General features: G+C 35.5%; 1 long non-coding RNA gene across 1 annotated transcript in view; it reads right to left on the bottom strand.

Moving 5' to 3' along the window:
- Positions 1–657: 657 nt before the first annotated feature.
- The window catches only part of LOC126952108 (uncharacterized), a 33,933-nt gene continuing 19,010 nt past the window's right edge, over positions 658–15,580 (bottom strand). Inside the window, exon 3 of the long non-coding RNA XR_007724797.1 lies at positions 658–892. This is a non-coding gene — a long non-coding RNA (uncharacterized LOC126952108). The remainder of the gene's footprint in view (positions 893–15,580) is intronic.

Below are 15,580 nucleotides of genomic sequence, written 5' to 3'. Positions count from 1 at the left end.
GTGCTAGATTTTGTGAGACTATTTCTCTTTCTAACTCTATATTATGATATTGATACATAAAATGAGGAAGACTGAGCTACAGGAATAAAGAATGTATGATATGTAAATTTTTCTAAGCCTTCAATCAAAATCCTGTTCATCTGTTTCAAATTAGTATCTTAGTACTTTGGAAGAACTAATTTAGATTACATGAAATAAATGGGTCTTGAGAAGATAAATTTGATCATATTAGGCAGAGGTGAGATGAAAAAGAATACAATTATCTCAACTTCCTAACCATATCTTCTTAGGTTGGTTTTCTAGTAAAAATACAAAATAGCCAGAGTTGGCACAATTTCAAAGGTCATATTTAACTCAAAATCTTTTTCATCTTTAATGTAGGAAAGGAACTAAATGCATTAAAGCAGGTTTATCCTATATGGGAAATTCAGTCAAATCAAAGATAATCTGCAAAACGATATTTGATTTCCTCTATTTGTATCACATTTTAATTTGTCTTAATGTAGCAGGTTAAATAATAATTTAAGACATTAAATTTCTGACATTCCTCAGCACTATGATGGTGAAACATCAAAGAAGAGAAGTGGGTCTGTGGAATGAAACGACCAAAATGTGAAGCGACCTGAAGATCACATAGCCTGAAAGTATAAAGCTAGGATACAGATAAACTCCCGATAGCCAGACCAGAGATGCTCATAGCAAAACATTTTCCATTATAGAATAATAAGTATCAGAATATTTTTATATTGCAGCTAAAGTAACTGAAACTCAGAGATGTAAAATGACTTACCCCCAGGAGGACCTTGGAATGGAGACTGGCATTCACATTTCCTGACTTTTATCCAGGTGCTCTGTCTTCTTACATCACCCAGATTCAGAGCAAATCCTCATTCTTCCTCCATTGTATTTTGAAGAATAAACGTTATGGGAATGAAGTGGTGAAAGCGTTAGAATTTCATAATACTTTGGTACTAAAAATTTGGGCCAGTTTCTTGAATTGTTCAACCTTGAGTTATTTGTGTTTACTGAATTTCCCCTGCCGACTTTTTTTAAAGGTAACTCAGATATCTACTGGCTTGTCAGTCCTTGATTACAAGAAAGCAGGAGTTCAGTCTCATTTTTTAAGTATCCTTCAACTACTTTATGATGCCCGAAAAGGGCTAGCACTTATGTACGCAAGGCTAGCTATTTTGTCAGCTAGGGTCTCTGTAAATGAAAATAACCCATAACACACATATATCATAATGCTTCACACATAAGTACTCAGTAAATGATCATAATACTTCATACATAAGTACCCAGTAAATGATGGGAATGAGGAATGATTATTTATTGATTACTTATATGTGAAGCATTATGATGTATGTTTGTTATGGGTTATTTTCATGAATATCCTTTTAACAACCATATACCACCCTCATTTGACAGGCAAGGAACCTGAAGCACAGTGCAGCTCAAGATTTTATAGCCATTACGTGGCAAAGCCAAGTTCAGAATCCTGACAGGCTGACTCCAGAGCTGATGCTCTTACTGGTGAAGCTCCACAGCAAACCTGCTATTCCCCTACTGTTCCACGTGCCACATATTCCCACTTGTGGCAAATTGAGTCATTTGAAATAGCTTTTCAACTTATATTAAGGTATGTAGTGTCCAAGTATTTGTTATGTTTCTAATTCTTAGCCATGCCTGGATTATACTCCATGACTGGAAGCCTCGTCTCCAGCTCATGCTGCATTTAGTAATATGAGCCCCTAAAATACCTGTGCAGATGTATATTTTTATAAAATGAAAAATTGCAACATCTTCTCACCCCTTATTTCTTTTTCACAGAAACTCAAACCCAGTGCAAGAGGCCATAGTGTAACCAAATGCAAGTCACGCTGCTTGCTGCTTGGAAGCCAAAACACAACGCATGAGATGTGGTGAAAAGAAATCTGCTTTATTAATCAAATTCTAGCAGGTGAGAGATGGCCAGGCTCAATCCTCAAATAAACCATCTCCAGTTTTGAGCTGAAGGCAGAGATTTAAAAAGGGGAAGCGTGGTATAGGAAATACTTAGGAGTAAGGCAGGGTGCAGGTCTGTATGTCTTGCCCTGATCACCATTTTGAGTTTGTCTACCTGGAGTGCTGTCTGGTGCTATGTCAATTGCAGCCAGGCTGTAGATTATCCATACTGAGGTAAATTCTAGGTAAAGGAGAACTTATAGCAGGGTTTCTACACCAGGTGTGTTTAAAATTAACCCCTGGAATTTCTTAACAAGCATGCAGTTAGATGAGTGTGCATGGTGCAGAGAGGTGTTTGGTGGGAAAGGGAGAGAGTTTCAAAATATATTTTAAGGCTATATTGTAAGGATAAGGGAAAACAAGGTTTTTGTTTGAAACAAAACAAAACAATTTTTTTCAAAGCTGCATCTTAAGACTAAAGAGAAAGGAGAAAAATGCATTTTAAAATACATTTCAAAGCTAAAATTCTCAGTAACATGTCCTGTCTACTGATGAGCCGATTGAGAGCATTATTCATTCCTGTTACTGTGTTTTGATTTCTGCATTTCCTTTTAATTCTGAGAGTCTTCATCTCTGTACCTACATTATTCATCTTTTTCTTCATATTATCTACTTTTTCCATCAGAAAAAGCATATCAGTTATCAATTAGCATATCAATTATTTTAAATTCTCTGGTTATTTCAACATCTGTTTTATGTACTCTAGTTTCTATAACTGTGTTTTGTCTTTAGAGTATTTTATCTTACCTTTTGTTATGTCTTGTAATTTGTGTTGAAAGCTGACCACATTGCTTAGGGTAATAAGAAATGGGGTAACAGGCATGTAGTGTGAGGATTTCTGTTAATCTGGCTAGGAGCTGGGCTGTGTTTAATGTTTGATGTATTTATAGGTATCACCGGCTTCAAATTCCTCTGTAGTCCTTGTTTTTGTCTTTCCTCTTGATTTTGGGCTCCCCCGAGTACTACTCAGGAAGAGTCTATGTCTTGCAACTCCTTCAGCTGTAACACAGTTATTATATTGAAGCCCTGTTGGTGTGGTGGTAAGGCAGGGGAGAGGAGTGCTGTTCTATAATCTTCTGGTTAAATTGTAGTCTTTCAGTGGGTTGATGTGTCGGGACTGTAATTTTCCAAGTCCAGTTATGCAGCTTTTGACTGTTCCCCACTTCCCTTAACCCTTCCCTGGCTACAATATTCTCAATCTGTTTCCTTCAAGTTTGGCTCCTGATGACTATATTTCCCACTCCCCGCCCCACCCCTACTTAGGCTTAGGTGACACAGGAAGGCTTGAGGATGATCCAGTTGGGAGAAACTTTCTGTGCCTACTGAGGTGAAGTTTCAAAATTGAGTTCTGGCAAAGTCTTTGGAGAGTAGGCATTCATTGTACAGAGGTCTAGGCCTATTTAAAAATGGTTATTTTCCCAAAACCAAGGGATTTTTCTCATATCCTAACTGTGAGAACCTGGTAGAATTCCTAGAGGGAAATTCCACAGAAGTGTGGTGAGGTCTCCTAAAATGGTAGCCCTAAGAGGTTTCCATTCTCAAGCTAATTCACACTTTGCCTCCCCCAATTAATTAACATTACCATTTCAGTGTTCCTGCCAGTTTATAGCTCCATTAACTTCTACTCCAGTTCTCAACTGCTGTATTTCACTAAGCGTTACCCAGTCTCCAGGTTTCAAGTTGCCAATATGACCTGTGACCATAGTTCTCTGATTGATACCAGCTCAGCTTTTTCTTGTTTTAAGGATAAGAGTGTCAGCTTTCAAGATGTTTAATGTCAGAGCTCTAAAATGTGTATTTTTCGTTTAACAATATATCTTGAAGTCTATCACGTAAACATGTAATCTCCTACAACATAACTAATGCCCATGTGGCATTGTACAAATTTACATTGTTGATTAAACCATTTAACCATCTTTGGGCATTTTTCATTACGACAGATAGCCTCATGGTAAATATATTTGAAGCTAAGTAAATATGTTTACAAATCTATGATTATTTCCTCATTATACATGATTATAAATAAAGCTTACAGATCAGAAAGTTTTTATATTTCTAAATCCATTATTGAATATTGCTAAATTACCCTCCAGAAGGTTTTACTAGTTTGTGCTCCTTCTAGTCATTGAAAGGCCCTGATTTTCCACGCTCTTATTAGCACTGAATGTTTTACATTTGTAGATTCACATTTTATGTTTTTGTTTTGAATTGCATTTTCTGATTGCCAATGAACTTGAGTATTTCAAAATATATTTTAATATATTTTCTATTTTTTTAAAATTTGAAATTCCTGTTGATTTAATTGCTTATTTATATAATTTGCTCTTTTTTGGCTTTTCAAATGTTAAATATTTAATCAATTCTTTTGTTTCATTTTTCATTTTCTTTTCTTTTTGCCTCAAATAGCTAAACATATTCTTTCAATTATGATGATGTTAAAACAAGACACAGTTAATTAAAGTTGAGTGGAATTTCAGAATATTCTTCCTGGATTAGGCAGAGTACCTATCTTAGGCTAAAAAAGAGTATACTATAGACTCAGCTTAGCCTTGGCTGAGAATAACTATCCCTACCCTAAACCTGAAAGTTTCTTTGTATTTTCTCATCCGATCCACATAATGTGTAAATGATTGTTTTTGCACACTAGGTAGCAAACCTTTTCGCACACTTAGGTAGCGTATCTAAGAGCCTCTAGTTTTCAATTTTGAAAATATAAGCTATCTAATAAATATATGTAGTATTCACTGTGTTGAATTACTGTAAGCATAAGGCCTTATACTAGTGCATCAATGTTAGCAGTCTATCTCCTTGATAGAACACTACATTGGGTAAAAGGAAAAGCAAAATATGCTGATCATATTAAGATTATATTTCTGAAAAATAAGTCAAAAACTGACAGAAACACAAGTAGGTCTTTTTAAAGCTAATAAAAAAGACACAGTGAAGTTATAAAATGTAATTGACAAGATTGAAATAATAGTGAATATATATATGACTTTTGATAACAGAATGGAGCCTAATTTGAACTGCCAATGGGAATGATGAGATGAGATCACTATTCTTCCAATAATATATGATTAGATACACAGAAAATAAAACAATCAGTTGAAAATATTGATGATAAATTAATAAGAATGTCCCAGCCTTGGCAACATAATGAGACCCCAACTCTAGAAAAAAAAAATTTTTTTAAATCACTTGCATGTGGTGGTTTGTGCCTGTAGTCCCAGCTGCTCAGGAGGCTGAGGTGGTACGGTTGCTTAAGACACAAAACTTTCATATCTTAAAAAATTAAACAACATATACTAATCATTTCACTTTTTTTTTGCATATCACTTATTCCTAGTCATCAAGGTTTTAAACTTCAACACCAAGTTAGTAAAAATAGTTATTTCTCAATTGTTTTAAACTTACCATAAGAAGTGTAATATTTTCCATGAAAATACGCCCAATGTAAGAAAGGAGTGCAGTGGAATTATTTTTTTAGCTTCTTACCAAAAGAAGAAAAAAGTGTGAGTTTTTAATTGGTTGTGAAAAAGCCTTGAAGGTGGCCCTAGCAATGCATGGGTAATTCCTCATCACACGATAGAAACTCTTTTTTTTCCTTTGTAATTTGAGGTTGCGGTGAGCCATGATTGTAACACTGCACTCCAGCCTGGGTCACAAAAGGAGACCCTGTCTCAAAAAAGAAAAAAAAAAAAAAAAAAAAAAAAGCCCAATAAATAGGCTGGATAAAATGTGAGTGGAGTCAATTGTCATTATTCTTGATTCTGTCTTTGCAAATTTGCTTATTAACTCAAATTTATTTGTAACCCCCAAATCAATACTTGTCATGTTTTGTGTTAATTTGCAGATGTGCACAGGGTGGCAAAAATTTTGAGTCACACAACATGCACATTCCTGGCTGAGGTTAAACAAGGCAAGGCTCTGCCTTCTTGTTTCAGCTCTCATATTGTAAACAAGTGTGTTTTTTGTGGGGTATTTAATACCTTTTTCATTTTTGTGGTTTTTTGTTAGTGATTTCACTATTTAAAATGATCCCAAAGTGTAGTGCTGAAGTATGGTCTACTGTTGCTAGGCACAAGAAGGCTGTGATGTCCTTATAGAGGAAATACATATGTTAGATCATATTTGTTCAGGCATAAGTTATAGTGCCATGGCCATGAGTTTAATGTTGATGAATCAATAATATATGCTAAATAAGGTGTCTTTAAACATAAAAACACATGAAACAAGGTTATAAACTGACTGATGAAAATATGGTACCAGAAGCTTTCAGAAACCTAACCCTATATTTTTCCTAGAGTTACCTACTCAATATTTGCTAATTCATTGTTCACAGTGACCTTAAAGAACATAGGTACTATGAATAATGATAATCACCTATATATCAAAACCCTCAAGGATCTCATCTATGACTAATAGCAGATTTGGAAGTACAATATAAAAATATTCAAGTGAAAATAGCAACACAGATATACTAATAGAGTACTAATAGAGTAATGAATTTAAAATCATTTTGATGTTATTAAATACTTTGTTCTTTCTTTCTTTAGAATTTACATTGCCTGAGGGTAGACAATATTAGATTTATTTCTACAACTCGAGATCCTGAATAGTGTCTGGCACATATAAGGAACCCAATTAGTGGCTAGTATTGTTGCTTTCTGTTGGAGTTTTGCCTTATTATATTTTTTATACCAGTTTTAGAATTATTAACTAAATGATGAGATTTAAAAATTGTACTAGAAAAGGGAAGTGAATAGTGACTATAGGGTCAACTTTATAAGAGCAATAGAAAAAAATGTAGTGAGAAATGCAGAACAATTTAACTCACATGCAATTCTACAAATTAAAACACACAGTACAAAATTAATTGACAAGAGGAGAGAAAATTCAAAAACATGGCAGAATAGGAGGCTCCTGACCATTTTTCTTCCCACAGACACATCAAGTAAACACCTACACATGGATCAGTTCTTTCAGAGAGAAAGCCAGAATGCAGTTGAAAGACTCCTACACAAAGCCTGAGAAAATATCCATATCAAAATGAGCAGAAAAAGTGGAGAAACACTCATGCATGAAACTCCACCCTGAGCACAGCACCTTATAATTGAGAAGGAAATCTCAACTCCCCACTTTTTATTGAAGGGTGAAAAACATGTAGTACCCAAATTTTAAAGTCCCTGTCAAAGGGGTTGGATCTTAAATCATTATGCTTGAGGAAAGGCAAGAATAGGATATTGAAGGATTTCCTTCAATCACTAAGAACAAAGGGGTTTTGAACCATATGAGCACTCCCAGCTGCTACAGACCCTGGGATCAGCCTAGCTTCTACTTTTCTTCTGAAAAGAGTTTGACCACATGCTTTCCTATCAGTTCCCTGTTGTTCTTGCCTCCATAGAGCCACTATCTGGAAGCTTACCTAGCAAATAAAGAATAAAGCCCTTTGAGCATAAACGGGAGGGAAGCTACTCCTCATACCTTCTTCCCTGGCTTGCTCCAATGATAATTCCAGCTCTAGAAACTCTCCATGAAGAGTGACTGGAGGTCTCATACAGCAAGAATAAGGGGGAGAACATCTTTTCATCCTCTTCTCTGGCTTCCACCTTAAATAAATTCTTGAGATAAAGTTCACTAATTTCTCATTTAGGGAGGCTGAGGAATCTACATGTGCCTGAAAGAGAGAGGAGACACTGCTTGTGCCTTCTCTGCTGACTTCAGTGATAACTCCAGACAAGGAATATCTTCTGGCTAGGAGGGTGTGAGACTTCTGATTGCTTGAACCAGAGATTGGGCACTCCCATCACTTTTTTCCCTGGCTTGTTCCAGAAATACCTCCAGATCTGCAGATTTTCTCTGGAAGAAGTTTCTGCATGCATCCAGTGCCCCAGCTTTTACAGCCTTCATCCAAAGGACTGGCTCCTAAGTCACCTAGCTCTGGAACTTGTCAGAGCTCTGCATTCCTGAGTCTCCTAGACCACAAAAAACACAATGGTGACAAATAAACTTTCAAACACTAAGCAGCTATCTCCCCAGGTTGAAAATGAGCAGTCTGATAAAAAGAATATATATCTGCCTCAGATTCTCTCCTTAGTGTAGGGCAGAATAAGTAGAAGATAAACTCTACCTCTCAACTTCTCTGCAAGGAGAGGAGAAAGTGGAACATACATCCCGTACGCCAATGTCTACAGCTGCATTCCAAGATACTGGCTTCTATTACACTACTCTCAAGGTAATAGCACAACTTTTCATTCTCTAATTTCTTGTGGGTCACCAAGAACAAAGGCATCAGGTTGGACAAGCAAAGAGTGTTTAGAGGCACTTAGAATCTCTGGCTGGGGTGGTTAGGGAGGATAATCTTCTACACAAGCACAGCCTAACAAATTTGGAAGAGGTAGTCCTTTTACATAATGTGCAGAAATCAATACAGAGAATCAAGGAAAATGAAACAGAGAAATACGTCCCATATAAAAGAAGAAGATAAATCTCTGAAATCCAAAGCTAATAAAATGGATAAAAGATTCATCTGACACAAAACTAAAAAAAAAAAAAAAAAAAAAAAAAAAAAAATAAACCCGTTACAAAGATGCTTATCGATGTAAGGAGAGCAATGTATGAACAAACCAAGAATTTTTTACTTTTTATAATTAACTGTTTGAGAGAGGGTTCTTAAGTTAGACCACCCAGATTGCCCTCTGTGGTCAGAGTGCAGTTTGGTTTTACATATTCTAGGGAGACATCAGACATCAATCAACATATGCAAGCTAAGCATTGGTTTGGTCTGGAAAGGTGAGACAACTCGAAGCAAAAGTGGGAAGACTTGAAGTGGGGAGAGGTCTTCCAGGTCATAGGTAGATAAGAGACCAATTATTGCATTATTTTGAATTTCTGATTATCCTCTCAAAAGGAGGCAATCAGATATTCATTTATCTCAATGAACAGAGGGGTGACTTTGAATAGAATGGGAGGCAGGCTGGCCCTAAGCAGTTCCCAGGTTGACTTTTCCCTTTAGCTTAGTGATTTGGGGGCCTCAAGATTTAGTTTTCTTTCACAAGTAGCATAAAAACCACTTAGGAGTAAATTTAACCAAGAAAATAAAAGATGTGTACACTGAAAAGTATAAAACATTGATGAAAGAAATTGAAGAAGTCACAAATAAATGGAAAGCTATCCCATGTTCATGGATTGAAAGAATTAATATGATGTCCCTAATACCCAGCATGATCTACAAATTCAATAAAATTTCTCTCAAAATTCTAGTGCCATTTTTTTTCACAGAAATAGAAAAAAAAATTCAAAATTAGGTTAAAACCAGAAAAGATCCTGAATAGCTAAAGGAATCTTGAGCTAAAAGAACAAAGCTGTAGGCATCACACTTATTTATCTCATAATATATTATGAGATAATCAAAACAGCATTGCACTGGCATAAAAGCAGACTAATGGAAAAGACATAGACCAATGGAAAAGAAAGGAAGCCCAGAAATAAACAATTATTTGCAGTCAATTGATTTTTATTAAAGGTTTCAAAAACATACAATGGGGGAATGGCAGTCTTTTCAATAAATAGTGTTGTGAAAACATGATAGTCACATAAATAAAAATAAAACTGGACCTTTATTTCACAACATATACAAAAATAAACTTAAAACAGATAACATATTTACATTTAAGATCTGAAATTGTAAAACTACTAGGAGAGAACACATACAAAAACCTCCTTGACGTTGGTCTTGGAAATTATTTCTTGGATAGAGTTCTAAAAACAAAGGCAACAAGGCCGGGCGCGGTGGCTCGAGCCTGTAATCCCAGCACTTTGGGAGGCCGAGACGGGCGGATCACAAGGTCAGGAGATCGAGACCATCCTGGCTAACATGGTGAAACCCCGTCTCTACTAAAAATACAAAAAACTAGCCGGGCGAGGTGGCGGGCACCTCTAGTCCCAGCTACTCAGGAGGCTGAGGCAGGAGAATGGCGTAAACCCGGGAGGCAGAGCTTGCAGTGAGCTGAGATCCAGCCACTGCACTCCAGCCTGGGCGACAGAGCGAGACTCTGTCTCAAAAAAAAAAAAAAAAAAAAAAAAAAAAGCAAAGGCAACAAAAGCAAAAATAGACAAATGGGATTACATCATAATAAAAAATGCTTCTGCACAGCAAAGGAAACAAGAGATTGAAGAGACAAACCAAGTATTGAGGGAAAATATTTGCAAACCATACATTTGATAAGGGGTCTACGTAAGGTGCTCAAACAAGTCAACATCAAGAAATCAAATAATTCAAAGATGGACAAAAGATCTTAACAGGCATTTCTCCAAATAAGCAATGTGAAGGGCCAAAAATATGTTAAAATGCTTAAAAGTCTCTAACTATCAGGGAAATACAAATTAAAACCACAGTGAGATACAACTTTATATGCTTCAGAATGGCTGTTATCAAAAAGATGAATGGTAATGTGTTGGTGAGAATGTGAACAAAAGGGAATACTTGTACACTATTAGTAAGAATAACCATTTTGGAAGATGGTATAGTGTTTACTCAAAAACTAAAAATAGAATTACCGTTTGATCCAGCAGATTCCACTTCTGTGTATATATCCAAAGGAATTGAAACTGGTATTTTGAAGAGATATCTACACTCTCATATTGATTTCAGCATTATTCACTATAGTCAAGATATGGAAGCAATCTAAGTGTCCATTAACAAATGAATGGATAAAGAAAAATGTGGTATGTATTCATGATGGAATACGATACAGCCTTAGACAATACGGATATTCTGTCATTCAGGAAACATTGATAAAACTGGACAGCATAATGCTAAGTGAAATAGGCCAAGCACAGAAAGACGAATATGGTCTGTATGACCTCATTTATATGATCTGATTTGCATGGCAAATCTAAAAACAGAGGAAATCATGGAAGCAGAGAGTGAAAAGGTAGTTACCAGAGGCTTGGGATGAGGTAGGGGAAGGGAGGAAGAAAGGGAAGATGTAGATCAAAGGGTACAAAGTTTCAATTAGACTGGAGGAATATGTTCTAGTTGCACTGCATGATGTTCATAGTTAACAATAATGATTTTTATATTTCAAAATTTCTAAAAAAAGAGATTCTTAACATTACCACAAAAGTTGATAAATTAGTATGGTGATGAATATATTAATTATCTTAATTGTATCTTCCAATACTGTATATATACATCAAACATCACATTGTATCCCATAAATATACACATTTATTATCTGTCAAAGAATGAATAGACAAGGAGTGTTTCACAAATCAATAAATACAAATATATATGACTAAAAGGGGCTAAATGTATTTATATATATAAATCTCTTATAAAAAATAATTAGAAAACCACAGTGTCAATAAACATATACAAAAAAGGCAGACTACATAAGAGGAAATGCAAATTGATAAAACTAAAAAAAAAATTCATTTATAACCAGAAAGCTCAAATGATAAAAAAAAACAGTGAATTCATATTTCTGAGGCCTATCAAACAAACAAAATTGTGAGTTTTTAAGTAAGGTTAATGAGCACTGGACAATAAGGACATAGCACAATGAACATTCCCATCTACTGTTACAAATTGGTTTGACATGGAGCTGAAAAGCTATTATAAAAGGTTTATGCTCCATACAGAGGAAAACTACTCAAGGATGTTCACATTAGCGTTATTTATAAAAGCTGAAAATTAAGATCAAATTATATTCCAGTAAAGGAGAAAAACCATGAGAATCATGTTATATCTACTTACTGGAAAGGTATACATTAATTAAAAACATTGTTTATGACAGTTTTTAATAATATGGGGTAAATGCTTAGGTCAGTTTATGCATTCTACTGAATACTAATACTTTGGTTTAGAAATTAATGTTATAGGTATAAAGGTTTCCGTTATTAAATAATTTTGAGAAACTGGATTAATTACACAAACACATGCACACCACACCACACACACACACATACACACAGACACACAGAATGTTCCTTTTCTGGAAGGTTTCTCAAAGCCCCTTATATACCATGCATTTTATTAACAAAAATCACTGGCATAAATATCAATAAACTTATATTTTGGAAGAAAATGACATCACAGGAAATAAATAGAAAACTTAAAGCCATAATAATTATCATTTAGGTATTTTTTTAAGTTTACAAAGGATTTTCTCCAAAACAGATACAGTTTATTTATTTATTTATTTATTTATATGAGCTTTGTAAATATTAATACATTTGTACTTTTTATAATTAACCGGTTGAGTGAAGTTTCTTAAGTTAGAGCACCCAGATTGCCCAGATTTAAATCTCTACTAAGAGACTAATCATCTGTGTTCCTTTGCCTCATTACTTTTTCTTACTTGTAAATTGAGAACAATAATAGTAATGTCTGTCTTATCTTTTATTGTGTTTTAAAAATTAAATGAAGACTAAAACTTTTAGCAGGAAGTAAATAATTTGTGTTGGCAATTATTATTATTATCTCCAATTACTAATGAAACAGAGAATTGAAGATTCTAAAGAACTTGGCCAAATATAAATAGCCACAATTCCAACTTATACCTTCTCCGATTTCAAACTCATTGTCAATCCAATTGCGCATAATGCTTTAGAAAATTTTAGAATTGAAATGACCTAGAGGTAGAAAATCAGAGTTTAACCCAAGCATTTTGATATAACACTGAGTATTTTTCACATTTTTTTGCTTCTTCCAAATATCCTTTTCCTTTTCTTCATGACCAAAATATGCCTCTCCTAAACGAATTCTTAGAGTGGTACTCCTGCTCATCTTTATCTTCAGCACTTGATTTGTGGACAATAATAACCAGATAGCGGGTTTTAAGCCCATGGAATTAACCAGACTAAAGCAGTCTGAAATTAAATTAAACAAATTAAAGCATCTCTTCTGAAATGTGGTGTTTCTAAAGATATAAATGCTTCTTTAAATGTTTAAGAGAAGACAGTTAAGTTCTCATACTTGCTTCTGTGTTCAATCTGTTCTATTATCACATTATCAACATTATCACACATTGTGTAGTCTCGGGAAAACTTCACTGAATAGTTGTGAGAGAATAAGAATGAAAAGGACAAACAATGTCTTAGAGTTATTATGAAAATAATTTTTATATAAAGGATCCCCCATCTGCCATTGAGAACCACTGATTTAAAATATATGTAGGTAAGATATAGAACACAGAAAGTTTATAAATATGTAAAACAAGTTCTTTTTCCAGTAACAGTACTCTTTACTTAAAAATTTAGTATTAACCTCTAAGTATGTACTAGTTATTATTTTAGAAACTGTATATAAAGATTAGTTATACAGATTATCTAATTTTAAGGGATTTAATATTGTAAGAAAAGGGAATCACAGGCTTGAGGAAAAAATGAGAGAGAACGTATTAAATGCCATAAGATGGCCCACAAAATACCAGACAGGTTCAAAGAAAAGAAAAGATCACATCCATTTGGGGAGGTTAAAGAGGCTTCCCATTTCTGAAAAATTAGTAGAATTTTGACACTATGTAATGTTTCTTGAGAGTATATTTTCAGCCACTCACTGTTGTAGGAGCTTTGCATGTACCAAGTCATTTAATTCTAGTAACAACTCTATGAGACAAGCAATGTGGTATCTGTGTCTTTAATAAATACAGTTATCATTTTTCCAATGGGAATTTTAAAAATGTGTATGTGTACATGAGTGTGTGTTATGACAGGTCAGTAAGAAGAGGATTGGGTAATGTAGTTCTCGTTAGATACATTATAAAAAATTCAAAGAAAAATGGTAAAACGTAAGCTTAAAAAGTAATTTCAGGCCAGGTACAGTGGCTTGCCCATGTAATCCTGGCACCTTAGAAGGTCAAGATAGGAGGATCACTTGAGTCCAGGACTTAGAGACCAGCCTGGGCAACACAGTGAGATCCTTTCTCTAGGAAACGATTTTTTAAAAATTCGCTGGGCATAGTGGTGTGTGCCAATGGTCCTAGCTACTCGAAAGGCTGAGGTTGGAAGAACTGCTTGACCCAGGAGTTCCAGGTTACAGAGAGCTGTGATTGTACCACTGCACTCCAGCCTTAGCAACAGAGTGAAACTCTGTCTCTGAAAACAAAGAAAAAAATAATTTCAGATTATACTTTGGGGACTCTTGATCAATAGATTCAGGTGTACACAGAATTAGACAAGCAGTAGAAAGACACTGAAGACATTGGGAAGACTACTAAAGTGATGAAAACTAGGAATCAGGAACATTAATCTGACAACACAGTATAAAATGGATTGGAAGAACTGGGCACATTGAAAGTTATTTTGCTATAGAGATTGAGAATGAGCCAAAGGGGTCTAGAATGTGGGTTGAGTTGTGGCAGTAAGAACAGAAGTAAAGCCGTGGTGGAAGCGGAATGTACAGGGCCCTGTACTTAATGAGATATTCGATGTTTTTAATTATTTATTTATTTTTTATTTTTTAAATTTTTTCTAGACAGACTTTCATTCTTGTTGCCCAGGCTGGAGCGCAATGGCGCAATCTCAGCTCACTTCAACATCTGCCTCCTGGGTTCAAGAGATTCTCCTGCCTCAGCCTCCGGAGTAGCTGGAATTACAGGCATGTGCCACCACATCCGGCTAATTTTGTATTTTTAGTAGAGACGGGGTTTCGCCATGTTGGTCAGGCTGGTCTCAAACTCCCGACCTCAGGTAATAACCCCGCCTCGGCCTCCCAAAGTGCTGGGATTACAAGCGTGAGCCGCCGCGCCCAGCCGGATATTCAGTGTTTTTGTATGTGCTGGAAGGGGATGAATGGAGGGAGGTGGTGATGAGAACAGTGAAAAACAATATCCTATATGTTAATCTGAGCCATGGCTCTCCAAATCTCATTTGAAGCTGTTTGATCTCCGTTTGCAAGATTAGCAGTTTCTATTTGATTTTGTTATGTTTTATTATGTTGTTTTTCATAATCTATTTTTTATTGTGGTAAAATATACATAATACAAAATTTACATCTTATTTTTAAGTATGTAGTTCAGTGGTATTAAATACATTCAGAATATTCCTGCAACCATTATTACCATTCATCTTTATAACGCTTTTCTTCTTATAACAGTAAAACTCGGAACTCATGAAACAATAACTCCCCATTTCCCGCCCCTTTCCAGCCCTTGGAAACCACCATTCTATTTTCTGTCTGTATGATTTTGACTACTTTAGCTACTTCATAATATTAGGTGTCAACTTGATTGGATTTGAAGGATGAAGGATGCCTAGATAGCTGGTAAAGTGTGGTTTCTGGGTGTATCCGTGAGGGTATTGACAGAGGAGATTATCATTTGAATCAGTGGACTGGGAGGTGAAGACCCACCCTCCGTGTGGGTGGGCACCATCCAATCAGCTGCCAGTGTGGCTGGAACAAACCAGACAGAAGAAGAAGGGATAAACTGGCTTGCTGAGTTCTGGCTTTCATCTTTCTCCCATGCTGGATGCTTCCTGCCCTTGGACAGCAGACCCCAGGTTCTTTGGCCTTTAGACTCTTGGACTTAAACACCTGTAGTTTGCGGGGAGCTCTCGGGCCTTTGGCCAC

Source organism: Macaca thibetana, chromosome 4 (genome assembly GCF_024542745.1).
Source record: "Macaca thibetana thibetana isolate TM-01 chromosome 4, ASM2454274v1, whole genome shotgun sequence".
In the NCBI taxonomy this organism is placed as follows: domain Eukaryota; kingdom Metazoa; phylum Chordata; class Mammalia; order Primates; family Cercopithecidae; genus Macaca; species Macaca thibetana.
The sequence above is the reverse complement of the archived record's forward strand: the minus strand, read 5'-3'. Positions and strand labels throughout refer to the sequence as shown.